Source organism: Salvelinus namaycush, chromosome 23 (genome assembly GCF_016432855.1).
Source record: "Salvelinus namaycush isolate Seneca chromosome 23, SaNama_1.0, whole genome shotgun sequence".
Classification (NCBI taxonomy): Eukaryota; Metazoa; Chordata; class Actinopteri; order Salmoniformes; family Salmonidae; genus Salvelinus; species Salvelinus namaycush.
This window is the reverse complement of record NC_052329.1, coordinates 27,294,118-27,308,882: the sequence shown is the minus strand read 5'-3', so window position 1 is coordinate 27,308,882 and position 14,765 is coordinate 27,294,118.

Sequence of the window (14,765 nt, the reverse complement as noted above, 5' to 3'; positions counted from 1 at the left end):
CACTGGTTTGAGGGGAGGACTTCTGTTTAAACCACGTCCATTTGGGGATATTTTCTAGGACAGTAGAGGTGGTGAGTAGAGATGAATTTAATTAGGATAAAGATGAGAACCTCTGCTCTGGGGAGGAGGGTCACTGACCTTCGATGGTTTGTTGCCTGATAAAGAGGATACTTGCTGGCTGAGGAGACGATAATGTTTTGTGGAGGAAATGTGGCTTGATGACTTAAAGAGGAGGAGGAATTATTGGGCGACACTTTTAATGACCAATGTAACCTCAGTGGAACTTCGTCGAGTTCCAGCTCTAGGCAGACAGCACGTCAGGAATGCTGTAAGACACAAGAGACAGGTAAGTATCTATATATTTACATGTGTGTTGCATGTATACTAAACCCTCACATTTGGATAATAGAAGTGACAACATATATATTAACAGTGTAAAACATGAATAGATGTTTAAACATTCTTTACCCCATCTTAATTCTCTTCCAGATGCCTGGCCTTTTCTTGTTCTTGGAGGTTGGCTCTGATGTTTCAGCCTCTTCTGGAGCTTCTAGCTGCTGGCTGTCTGGCCCCCCCTGCTGGTTCTCTGAACTCCCCTCCTGGTTCTCTGCCCATGCCTGTGGCCTCCTTGGCCCCTCCTGCTGGCCATCTCCAGATCAAACAAAAGTTTCTTAGGGCCCCAAAAGGCTATGATGCACTACTTTAGACCAGGATCATTGAGATCCAGTTGGGTTTTCCATTCTAAATTCCCTGTGTACATTACATTTAAGTTGATAATAGATCAGCTTGACCATTTTGGACAGTAGTTTTATATTGAAACAATGATGCAACATGATGACTGGTGTGGAACTTATGTGTGTAGAGGAGACTAAAGAGGATGATGTTATAAGCAGAGGGAAAACAGGTCTTACCTTTGCTGACGATCTTATAGCCCTCCTCAGCTTCTCTCTGATAGGTTCTCTCGATCTTCTTGATGTTCCTCTTCTCCCACGTCTTATTCGCCCAGCCCATAGCTCCCCTTCGGCTATTTTTATAGGGTGGGACAAGGTCCTCCTTGTCATCTTCCTTTTCCTCCTCCTCTTCCGCCATCTCCTCTCTTTTTTTTGCCTCTGTTATCTTCTCTCTCTCGCTGATTAAAGATAAATAGCCTTCAATGGCTCTCTTTCTCTGATCCTCTCTCTCTTCCTCTCTCTGTCTCTCCTCCTCTCTTAGTCTGAACATTTCTTTCTGTCTAGCAATTTCAATCTCTTGTTTTTTATCCTGCTCCTCTTGTCGTCTTGCCCTCTCCTGTTTTCTTTCCATCTCCAGCCGTCTTTCCTCCTTCTCCCTCCTGATTTGTTGTCCTCTTTCTATGTGTTCTCGTTCCCCCTTCAACACTTCTAACCTTCTCTCTTTACGCCTATTGAAGACTTCCCGTGCTTTTGCTTTAACATTAACTACTACATGTTTCTTCATGCTCACTTCCTGTCCTCTCTCTTCTCTTCCCCTGTACTCTTCCTCTGCTTCCTTAATCACTTCCTGCATTTCTTCCATCTCTCTCTCCTGTTCTATCTCCAGTTCATTCTGTCCTTCAATTTCCCCCAAAATATTTTTCTGCCCCTCCTTTCTTCTTCCTGCTTCCTCCCTCTCTCTCATAATCATCTTTTCTTTCTCCATCTCTTTCTGTTGCTGATCTTTTAATTCCAACTCTCTCTGATTCTCATTGTCTTTCTCCCTTTCTTTCTCGATCTCCATTTGTTTCTGTCTCTCCTCTTGTTGTTGTCCCCTGTGTATCTCTTCTATCTCTCTCTGTCTCTTGTTCTCCCTCTCTCTTCCCTCCTTCTCCGTGTCAATTTGCTTCTGTTTCCATATATCTTCTTCTTCTTGATCTCTCTCAAACATTGTCTTTCTCTCATCTTGTTGTTGTCGTATCTCTTTCTCTCCCATCTCTCTCTGTGTCTCTTTCTCTTCGATCGCTCTCTGTCTCTCTTCTTCTTCTCTTTCTTCCTCTTCCATCTCTATTTGCATCTGTTTACATCTTTCTTCTTCATGCTCTCTTTCAATCTCTCGCTGTCTCTCCTTCTCTTTCCATATTTTTCTGTCTCTTCTCCATTCTCTTCCTTTTGATCTCTCTCTGTTTCTCTTTTTCCCTCCCTCTTTCTTCCTCTTCCATCTCTATGTGCTTCTGTTTGCGTCTCTCCTCTTCTTCTTCTCTCTCCATCTCCTTCTTCTTCTCATCTTCTTGTTGTCTCTGTTTTGGTATTTTCTCCATTCTCTTTCTTTCTACCTCTTTCTGTTTGTTGTTCTCACCCTCCATCTTCTCCTCCATGTCCATTTGGTTCTGTTTCCATTTATATTTGTCTGTTTCCATATTTTCTAATTCTTTCAGCTGTTCCTTGATTTTCTTGAAGACTTCCTCCAATTCAGACTTCTTTTTGTCATTGATGAGGGCTGTCTCCATCTCCATCTCTCTCTCCACTCTATTTTTCATCTCCTCTTTACTTCGTCTCCAATCATTTTCTCTCTCTCTGTCTCTATCAAATGTTCTCTCTGGTTCAGTCTCGTCTTTCAATCTAATCTCTTCTTTCATTCTCGCAACCTCTCTGTCTAACACTAGTACATTTTGGTTAACCTGTTTCACTCTCTCATTCTGTCTTCTATACGCTTCTTTCGCTCTTTCAAATTTGATTTTGTATTGAATCTCTTTTGTTGTCATATCTTCTTTCAGTCTCTCAACCTCTCTCTCTAACTCTTTCACCTTTTCGTTAACCAGTTTGACTTTCTCATTCTCTGCAATACGCATGTCTCTTTCTCTTTCAAATATGATTTCCTTTTCAGTCTCTTTCAAACTCGCAATCTCTTGTTCTAACACTTTTATCGTTTCTTCTGCCTGTTTCACTTTCTTCTTCATTTCTTGTCTTTCCAATTCTGCTTTTCTCTCCCTTTCCATCTCTCTTTCCCTCTCTCTTTCCCTCTCTCTTTCTGTCTCAATAGGTTTGTTGTTCCAGGCCAGTCTTGGTCGCTGATCCTCCATGACTTTCTGCCTTATCCTCAATCTCTCTATCTCTTGCTTAATTTGAAAAGGTTAATAAATTAGTGATAATCTTTGACCAAGACATACTTTCAAGGGATTTGCAGAGAATGATACATAGAAATACAACTTAGACCTAGGTAATTGAATCAAACACTGGACAACATCAATAGCAGAGTCATTTTGATCAATTCATCTGGACAATTCATTGTCAGTTAATATATTGACATGGTTTGAAAAAATTATGAGACATTTTATGGAATCAATTATGTCCAAAATGTGTACAAATACAAACACACAACTAGCTTGCCCATTCAGTTAGGGGTTTGAGAAATTCCCATTGCAATTTGTGTGATGTTACAACAACGTTGCCTCTGATGTTTATGCTTGTAGAAATTACTCCTACAAATGATGTTTCACTAATGCAATTATTTACAACCTGCACAGATACAGTTATCAACAACAACAACAGTAATGACGTTAATAAGGAAGTGGATATTCAACCGGCAGAAGAAAGGCGTAGGGGTTGAGATAAATGAAGGTTAGGTTTAGGACCTAGGGTTGGGTTAAGGTAAAGGTTAGGTATAGTTTCAGTGAGGTTAAGGTAAGGGTTAACGTTAAGGAAAGGAATAAAAGTTAACATTGTGTTAGCATACAGCTGTCTGCCGCTATTCATTTTCAGACGGGTGAATATACACTGCCTTTTAATAATAACAATGACATGTCTTACATGGGCCAGTTGTAGGTCCACCATCAGCAGCTCCAGCAGTTGTTTTAGTCTGTTGATCTCCTGCATTTTTCTCTGGTTCTCCTCCCATTCTGTGGCTCTCTCTGCCTCTCTCTGTCTCTCTGCCTCCCTCTGTCTCTCTGCCTCCCTCTGTCTCTCTGCCTCCCTCTGTCTCTCTGCTTCCCTCTGTCTCTCTGCCTCCCTCTGTCTCTCTGCCTCCCTCTGGATCTCTGCCTCCCTCTGTCTCTCTGCCTCCCTCTGGATCTCTGCCTCCCTCTGGCTCTCTGCCTCCCTCTGGCTCTCTGCCTCTCTCTGGCTCTCTGCCTCCCTCTGGCTCTCTGCCTCCCTGTGGCTCTCTGCCTCCCTCAGTCTCAGGATCTCAGCCTTCCACTCTTTCATTATACCCCTTTCTACTCTTCTTCTCCTCCTTTCATCTTTCAAAAGGGCTCTGAGATGGTCTGTCTCAGACTGTAGTTGTTCAATCATCTCGTCCTTCTCCGTTCCACCATTCCTCTTCTTCTTTGCCTCCTCCCAGAGGCACACTTGAAGTCTGTCCATCTCCTTCTTCTGATTTCGAATTGTTCGATCCTTCCCCCTCAACTCAAGCATGTGGGCTTCCTTCTCTGTACAGGTCTTCTCTTCCCTCAGGAACTGAACCTCCATCTCTGCCTGCTTGTAGCTGGGAGCAAAGGAATGTCAACACATTATTTAGGAAGTGAACTCAGACAATTTACTACAATATTACAATAATAATTAAACTTCTGATCAATTAAACTGCCTTTCACACAACTCACTCAACTGTGACTTACAGTACGTGAATGTGATGAGTTGACTGTCCATGATGGCCAGAGGTGGGTAATGTGTAGCTCTGGTCCAGGGCGTTAAGTACAGCTTGCAGACACTGAGCCTTCCTTCAGCAAGCCGCACATAATGCCCTGGACCAGAGCTAGGTTATGTGATGAATGACTTACAGACTGTTCCACATGATAGGAGGGGGTAAGAAGACAGTCCCAGTAGGAGACGGAGATCGTCCAGAAGAAGAAGAGGTGTCCATCTCCTCAGAGACTGCAGGAAAGGTCTACAAGTTTTATTTCTGGAAAATAAAGAGATGCCTTCGTTCAGCAACAATGTGTGTTTCTATGTTTCTGTCACTAGATGGTGCCATTGTACACAACATTTACTCACCAGGTCAGTGAATTCAGAAACAGCCTTCAGACTACAGTACTCAACCTCTAGCCTATGTAACAGTATAACTTTAAACCGTCCCCTCGCCCCGACACGGGCGCGAACCAGGGACCCTCTGCACACATCAACAACGGTCGCCCACGAAGCGTCGTTACCCATCGCTCCACAAAGGCCACGGCCCTTGCAGAGCAAGGGGCAACACTACTAATAGGTTTCAGAGCAAGTGACGTAACTGATTGAAACGCTACTAGCGCGTACCCGCTAACTAGCTAGCCATTTCACATCCGTTACACTTACAACCCATCATACATCAGCACGACTAATATACCTCATCACAACTTCATAATCACAGTACACCTGGATTGTGTTCACAAAGTGTTTCAGGGTAGGAGTGCTGATCTAGGATCAGGTCCCCTCCTGTCAATCAAAACGTATTCAGTTTGATTTAAAAGACAAAACGGATTATTGATCAGCACTCCTTCTATGAGACTTTGTGAATATGAGCCTATGTGAAAGAACCTTTCTGGCAAATGCTGGCTAGACAGTACACAGACAGACAGATAGTCTGACAGACAGATAAATCAACAAGACAAACAGACTGAAGAGTAAATACAGATGGATGGATTGATTGATAGCAACAGAAAAAAAACGAATCCATAATTAATAATTGTATTTTATAAGGCGAGCTAGATAATGTCAGAATTAAAAAATATTTGAAATACATTAACGTTCACCTTCACATGTGTTATTTTGCCATGACTGAATTATAGGCTAAGTAGGCTAGCGGATGGTTAATGTATTGTAAACTTTTGTAAATATTTGACTCACCTCAAATCACACGTGTCAAAGCGCAGTCTTAGTGTGGAACCGAACAACATCTTCGGCATTAACTTTCTCTGTTCTGGAACTGTATTGTTGCGTCATTTGGAACGCTTGAGCGTCATAATCGGTTCACCGCGCCGGCTTGATTGACAGCTAGGGGTTCTCCTGCGCATCAGCGTCCAAAAGTCGACATGGTTTAGCTAATCATAATTGATCAAGACATTTATAACTATTTTCACTTGACTTTTATTTCGTGTATTTTTGCCTAAGGTTATTTGGTAGTCTATGTTGTGTGATTTGTCTTTGTATGGGCCTAAAGTTCAATGAAATACAAACAGCAACCATAGCCTACAAACATTTCCCACACAAATACAAATGTGGGTGTTTAGTGAGAACACAAAATAATAACAGTAGAGCCATAACTGTACAAACAAACATACAATCACAACTCTGGTGCACCTGCCCAGGTCGAACTGTTCAGTATGTCACCATCACCAACTGCTGGACTACACCTGTTCCCCGGGGTACCAGAATCCAGTTGGTCCGTTTTCAATTGACCACCGTTACCTCAAGAACCGCCTATTCCAATGAATTATAACCTCTTATTAGTTTGTCCGGCTGCAACAAAGTCTCACAATCAATTCGTGCATATATGTACATAATGCATTTCAACACATTTCCTGCGTGCGTTTTTGTCTGGCTTAATTCGTGAGAAAAGACACGAATGTATGTGCTTCTTAATTCGTGCGAAAAGACACAAATGTATTCAGTAGGCTACACACAAGCCTTTGCAACAACCATATAGACGCGATAGTTTATATTTCATCATTTTTGTTCTTCTTAATGGCTAATTCAACGTTATGATTATACAGAAATGTTGTCTTTGTTTAAGCATGTTTTAAAATGTGTCGTTGTATGCCTATATGTACTGTTTTAGACTTGCTGAACAGAATTTTTGAGAAAAGACGCACATTTACGTGCTACTTAATTCTTGGGAAATATTGTTTTATTAATGCCAATGCTGTTTTCTGTGCTTGATTTCGCTTAATAATTTGGATACTGGTGCACTTGTAATCAGAAGGCCTTTTTGTCATGTAGGCAACCGTACACGATTTTATTCATAACCCATTTCATATTTCGTGGAGCCTAAATTACACAATTTTCTTCATAATGCATGTATTACATGTTAAACAGGTTCATGTAAAATAATGAATTATGTTGGCTTACACTTATGGCCTTTCCATTATGATTATTACGGTCATGTCACTCATTTTATATACTTAGGCTACTGTAACGCGTTCAACCAGTTAGCAAGTCAGAAATGTCAGTTTCCTAGTACCGACTAGCACTTGCATGCGGTATTATGCTGGCTTTACATTCTCGTGGGAAATGGGAAAATGGGAAGTTGTAACTCCGACATGATTGCCTTCAAGTGCTTTTGAAGTCTGAACAATTCTTAAACCAATAAGATTGGCCACATAATTTACTCATTTCCCACTTGTAATTCCTATTTGGAGGGTCATTCAAGTGAAACTTCCCAGTCGGAACTAGGAATCCCCGAGAACTCCGATAGTACCTGAACGAGGCATTAGTATGTGTAATAGCAGCCTACATACATAGCCTACATCTGTCTTCAGATTTATTTTATGGGTGATTTTTCCATTGAAAGAAATGTATTTAATCTTCCACTCCACTCTTCCGATGCATGTATTTGCTGCAGACAAGATGCTATTCAACAGGTAGGCATTTTGAAACCGTTCAGAGATTACTCCAAGTAATGGCACTCTTTGGGATCTTTGCCAGGGAACATTTAAATACATTATCAATGGCAAATACTGTTTTCTATGCTTGATTTCACTTAATATTTTTGGGTGTTGCGCTCATTGCAGTCAGAAAACATATGTTGGCCGATCAAAACCCTTGCGGGTGATGTTGCTTTCTCTCCCCAAGTCGTACGAGAAAATAACGGAAAACTGACCCAAGATCAGCACTGTACATATGCAACTTCAACCCAACGTAATGCGGAGCGCGTTCCAGCTCGTCAACACAATCGGCTGCAGGGGAGGTTACTTTCTGTGTTGTTCAATTTATATAAGAATATAAAATTCAATTAATCTAAGAAACGCTTTTCCAGGCAGTTTGAATGTATATTCTTATTCTGTGCAGAATCGGTGTAATTTCACCTACAACACAAATGCGCATCATGACTTCAACAAAGAAGGCAACTTGGAACGTACCCGATCCTCCCATGCGATCATTCTCTTTCCCGGTAAGTGAAGTATGCAAATAAACCATGTGGTTGTAATCGCTAGTATGTAATGTTATGGAGATTGATTTATTACTTTTTACGACATTTCTCAAACCACTATGCATTTTCACTGATCTGTCAAGGTTTTCAATCAAAATCTTAGCTATAGGCCTGCTCAACAGTTTCAGCTAGCTAGCTAGCTAGCTTTCTTCCCATTTCTTGTGTTTTCAAAAACAAACCAAGTTGTAGTTTTAAAATGCAAACCAACTGGAGGAGATTATTCAAACATTGTATCTTAAAATAAGTAACCAAATCCCACTGTCCCAGGTATTGTTCCATCTGTCAACTAGCGGCACTCATTGCACTGTGCACCTGAGGCTATGGCATGTAGCCTACATCTAGGTTACAATAGTAGTCAACAGTTAGTATGACAGATTACGTTACAGTGTGGCATGTTAAAGCCTCAGGCTTAGTTTTATTACTAGGCGAGGTCCATTATCAGATCTGACCCATATGATTGAGTCATTGAAACCCATGTCACCTTCAAACACACACACAGCACTTCTTTAGTGGGTTTGAGAAGGGTCAGGGCTTGATGTTTAATGTGAACTCAACGTCAGCTCCTTAGTTGGCCAAACTCTCTTTATTAATTGCTATTGTTAGTATAGTTTTTATCTCACAATCTCTAGTTCTCCTTGTCAATTCAAGCCCATTGCCAGAGTGGACCTCCCTGGTGCATTCCATCAGTCAAAGTGATGTGTATAGGGCTATTCTTTCGGACACTTTCATATCCACCTTTCATGCAGAATGGCTCCTGGCTCCAGCCGTAAGCTGTGTCCTAGTTGTAACACATCAATAGGAGGAGCATCAAAGAAGTGCAAGTTCTGTGGTGCAACAATACAGCTAAAGGTGAAGTTAGAGGCCCAAAAAATGAAGGCTACAGATGAATGGGCAAATAAGACAATGAAACATGGAAGATGTGCAACCTTGGTTAATGCAGCGAACAAGCTGGTAAGCTTTATTATGTTTTCCTCTAAAAATATTTATGCATTTCTTGTTTAGGGATATGATAGGCCCTATGCAATTATTTGTTGTTGTCTCATTGTGTCATTTAAGACTGAAAATCAAAATGTCATTATTTGACTGATATTTGTTGTGTTTCTGGAAATTATTTAGTCATTAATGATTCCAGGTACATATGTTCCACAAGGTAGGAGTGTACCCCCTGCGTACATATGTTCCACAAGGTAGGAGTGTACCCCCTGCGTATATAGGTTCCACAAGGTAGGAGTGTACCCCCTGCGTATATAGGTTCCACAAGGTAGGAGTGTACCCCCTGCGTATATAGGTTCCACAAGGTAGGAGTGTACCCCCTGCGTACACAGGTTCCACAAGGTAGGAGTGTACCCCCTGCGTACATAGGTTCCACAAGGTAGGAGTGTACCCCCTGCGTACATAGGTTCCACAAGGTAGGAGTGTACCCCCTGCGTACATAGGTTCCACAAGGTAGGAGTGTACCCCCTGCGTACACAGGTTCCACAAGGTAGGAGTGTACCCCCTGCGTACACAGGTTCCACAAGGTAGGAGTGTACCCCCTGCGTACATAGGTTCCACAAGGTAGGAGTGTACCCCCTGCGTACACAGGTTCCACAAGGTAGGAGTGCACCCCCTGCGTACATAGGTTCCACAAGGTAGGAGTGCACCCCCTGCGTACATAGGTTCCACAAGGTAGGAGTGCACCCCCTGCGTACATAGGTTCCACAAGGTAGGAGTGCACCCCCTGCGTACATAGGTTCCACAAGGTAGGAGTGCACCCCCTGCGTACACAGGTTCCACAAGGTAGGAGTGCACCCCCTGCGTACACAGGTTCCACAAGGTAGGAGTGCACCCCCTGCGTACATAGGTTCCACAAGGTAGGAGTGCACCCCCTGCGTACACAGGTTCCACAAGGTAGGAGTGCACCCCCTGCGTACACAGGTTCCACAAGGTAGGAGTGTACCCCCTGCGTACATAGGTTCCACAAGGTAGGAGTGTACCCCCTGCGTACATAGGTTCCACAAGGTAGGAGTGTACCCCCTGCGTACATAGGTTCCACAAGGTAGGAGTGTACCCCCTGCGTACACAGGTTCCACAAGGTAGGAGTGTACCCCCTGCGTACATAGGTTCCACAAGGTAGGAGTGCACCCCCTGCGTACATAGGTTCCACAAGGTAGGAGTGCACCCCCTGCGTACATAGGTTCCACAAGGTAGGAGTGCACCCCCTGCGTACATATGTTCCACAAGGTAAGAGTGCACCCCCTGCGTACACAGGTTCCACAAGGTAGGAGTGTACCCCCTGCGTACACAGGTTCCACAAGGTAGGAGTGTACCCCCTGTGTACATAGGTTCCACAAGGTAGGAGTGCACCCCCTGCGTACACAGGTTCCACAAGGTAGGAGTGTACCCCCTGCGTACACAGGTTCCACAAGGTAGGAGTGTACCCCCTGCGTACATAGGTTCCACAAGGTAGGAGTGTACCCCCTGCGTACACAGGTTCCACAAGGTAGGAGTGTACCCCCTGCGTACACAGGTTCCACAAGGTAGGAGTGCACCCCCTGCGTACATAGGTTCCACAAGGTAGGAGTGCACCCCCTGCGTACACAGGTTCCACAAGGTAGGAGTGCACCCCCTGCGTACATAGGTTCCACAAGGTAGGAGTGTACCCCCTGCGTACATAGGTTCCACAAGTTAGGAGTGTACCCCCTGCGTACATAGGTTCCACAAGGTAGGAGTGTACCCCCTGCGTACACAGGTTCCACAAGTTAGGAGTGTACCCCCTGCGTACACAGGTTCCACAAGGTAGGAGTGTACCCCCTGCGTACATAGGTTCCACAAGGTAGGAGTGCACCCCCTGCGTACATACGTTCCACAAGGTAGGAGTGCACCCCCTGCGTACACAGGTTCCACAAGGTAGGAGTGCACCCCCTGCGTACATAGGTTCCACAAGGTAGGAGTGCACCCCCTGCGTACATAGGTTCCACAAGGTAGGAGTGCACCCCCTGCGTACACAGGTTCCACAAGGTAGGAGTGCACCCCCTGCGTACACAGGTTCCACAAGGTAGGAGTGCACCCCCTGCGTACACAGGTTCCACAAGGTAGGAGTGCACCCCCTGCGTACACAGGTTCCACAAGGTAGGAGTGCACCCCCTGTGTACACAGGTTCCACAAGGTAGGAGTGCACCCCCTGTGTACATAGGTTCCACAAGGTAGGAGTGCACCCCCTGCGTACACAGGTTCCACAAGGTAGGAGTGCACCCCCTGCGTACATAGGTTCCACAAGGTAGGAGTGTACCCCCTGCGTACATAGGTTCCACAAGGTAGGAGTGTACCCCATGCGTACATAGGTTCCACAAGGTAGGAGTGTACCCCCTGCGTACATAGGTTCCACAAGGTAGGAGTGTACCCCCTGCGTACATAGGTTCCACAAGGTAGGAGTTTACCCCCTGCTACATAGGTTCCACAAGGTAGGAGTGTACCCCCTGTGTACATAGGTTCCACAAGGTAGGAGTGTACCCCCTGTGTACATAGGTTCCACAAGGTAGGAGTGTACCCCCTGCTACATAGGTTCCACAAGGTAGGAGTGTACCCCCTGTGTACATAGGTTCCACAAGGTAGGAGTGTACCCCCTGCGTACATAGGTTCCACAAGGTAGGAGTGCACCCCCTGCGTACACAGGTTCCACAAGGTAGGAGTTTACCCCCTGCGTACACAGGTTCCACAAGGTAGGAGAGTACCCCCTGCGTACACAGGTTCCACAAAGTAGGAGTGTACCCCCTGCGTACATAGGTTCCACAAGGTAGGAGTGTACCCCCTGCGTACATAGGTTCCACAAGGTAGGAGTGCACCCCCTGTGTACACAGGTTCCACAAGGTAGGAGTGCACCCCCTGCGTACATAGGTTCCACAAGGTAGGAGTGTACCCCCTGCGTACACAGGTTCCACAAGGTAGGAGTGTACCCCCTGCGTACACAGGTTCCACAAGGTAGGAGTGCACCCCCTGCGTACACAGGTTCCACAAGGTAGGAGTGCACCCCCTGTGTACACAGGTTCCACAAGGTAGGAGTGCACCCCCTGTGTACATAGGTTCCACAAGGTAGGAGTGCACCCCCTGCGTACACAGGTTCCACAAGGTAGGAGTGCACCCCCTGCGTACATAGGTTCCACAAGGTAGGAGTGTAACCCCTGCGTACATAGGTTCCACAAGGTAGGAGTGTACCCCATGCGTACATAGGTTCCACAAGGTAGGAGTGTACCCCCTGCGTACATAGGTTCCACAAGGTAGGAGTGTACCCCCTGCGTACATAGGTTCCACAAGGTAGGAGTGTACCCCCTGCTACATAGGTTCCACAAGGTAGGAGTGTACCCCCTGTGTACATAGGTTCCACAAGGTAGGAGTGTACCCCCTGTGTACATAGGTTCCACAAGGTAGGAGTGTACCCCCTGCTACATAGGTTCCACAAGGTAGGAGTGTACCCCCTGTGTACATAGGTTCCACAAGGTAGGAGTGTACCCCCTGCGTACATAGGTTCCACAAGGTAGGAGTGCACCCCCTGCGTACACAGGTTCCACAAGGTAGGAGTTTACCCCCTGCGTACACAGGTTCCACAAGGTAGGAGAGTACCCCCTGCGTACACAGGTTCCACAAGGTAGGAGTGTACCCCCTGCGTACATAGGTTCCACAAGGTAGGAGTGTACCCCCTGCGTACATAGGTTCCACAAGGTAGGAGTGCACCCCCTGTGTACACAGGTTCCACAAGGTAGGAGTGCACCCCCTGCGTACATAGGTTCCACAAGGTAGGAGTGTACCCCCTGCGTACATAGGTTCCACAAGGTAGGAGTGTACCCCCGGCTACTCCTCAGCAAGAGGAAGAAGGGTAACATTTTGTTGTCAACTGCACTGTGTCCCCAGTGTGGTATGATGAATCAGACCTCAATGGCAGCAATCCAAAGGTTGTATGAGGCAATTGTGAAAGGTATTTGGACAGAAATATGTATGTTTGTCTACCTTAAGACCTTAAGATCTCTCAACCACCACATCCGTCAGACTGTAAAAAATGAATTATTCCACTTAGGCAAATTCGCCAAAGTCAGCCCCTCCCTCTCCTGTCCCTCATCCATGCTTTCTTCTTCTCCTGAATAGACTATTGCAACTCTACTCCCCGGCACTAACACAGACTCCCTCCATAAGCTCCAAATGGTTCAAAACTCAGCAGCCCGTCTTCTAACCCACCAAATCATCCTGGCAGCCCGTCTTCTAACCCACTAAATCATCCTGGCAGCCCATCTTCTAACCCACTAAATCATCCTGGCAGCCCATCTTCTAACCCACTAAATCATCCTGGCAGCCCATCTTCTAACCCACTAAATAATCCTGGCAGCACACCTTCTAACCCACTAAATCATCCTGGCAGCACATCTTCTAACCCACTAAATCATCCTGGCAGCACATCTTCTAACCCACTAAATCATCCTGGCAGCCCATCTTCTAACCCACTAAATCATCCTGGCAGCCCATCTTCTAACCCAATAAATCATCCTGGCAGCCCATCTTCTAACCCACTAAATCATCCTGGCAGCCCATCTTCTAATCCACTAAATCATCCTGGCAGCACATCTTCTAACCCACTAAATCATCCTGGCAGCCCATCTTCTAACCCACTAAATCATCCTGGCAGCACATCTTCTAACCCACTAAATCATCCTGGCAGCCCATCTTCTAACCCACTAAATCATCCTGGCAGCCCATCTTCTAACCCACTAAATCTTCCTGGCAGCCCATCTTCTAACCCACTAAATCATCCTGGCAGCACATCTTCTAACCCACTAAATCATCCTGGCAACCCATCTTCTAACCCACTAAATCATCCTGGCAGCCCATCTTCTAACCCACTAAATCATCCTGGCAGCCCATCTTCTAACCCACTAAATCATCCTGGCAGCCCATCTTCTAACCCACTAAATCATCCTGGCAGCCCATCTTCTAACCCACTAAATCATCCTGGCAGCCCATCTTCTAACCCACTAAATCATCCTGGCAGCCCATCTTCTAACCCACTAAATCATCCTGGCAGCCCATCTTCTAACCCACTAAATCATCCTGGCAGCACATCTTCTAACCCACTAAATCATCCTGGCAACCCATCTTCTAACCCACTAAATCATCCTGGCAGCCCATCTTCTAACCCACTAAATCATCCTGGCAGCCCATCTTCTAACCCACTAAATCATCCTGGCAGCCCATCTTCTAACCCACTAAATCATCCTGGCAGCACATCTTCTAACCCACTAAATCATCCTGGCAGCACATCTTCTAACCCACTAAATCATCCTGGCAGCCCATCTTCTAACCCACTAAATCATCCTGGCAGCCCATCTTCTAACCCACTAAATCATCCTGGCAGCCCATCTTCTAATCCACTAAATCATCCTGGCAGCCCATCTTCTAACCCACTAAATCATCCTGGCAGCCCATCTTCTAACCCACTAAATCATCCTGGCAGCCCATCTTCTAACCCACTAAATCATCCTGGCAGCCCATCTTCTAACCCACTAAATCATCCTGGCAGCCCATCTTCTAACCCACTAAATCATCCTGGCAGCCCATCTTCTAACCCACTAAATCATCCTGGCAGCCCATCTTCTAACCCACTAAATCATCCTGGCAGCCCATCTTCTAACCCACTAAATCATCCTGGCAGCCCATCTTCTAACCCACTAAATCATCCTGGCAGCCCA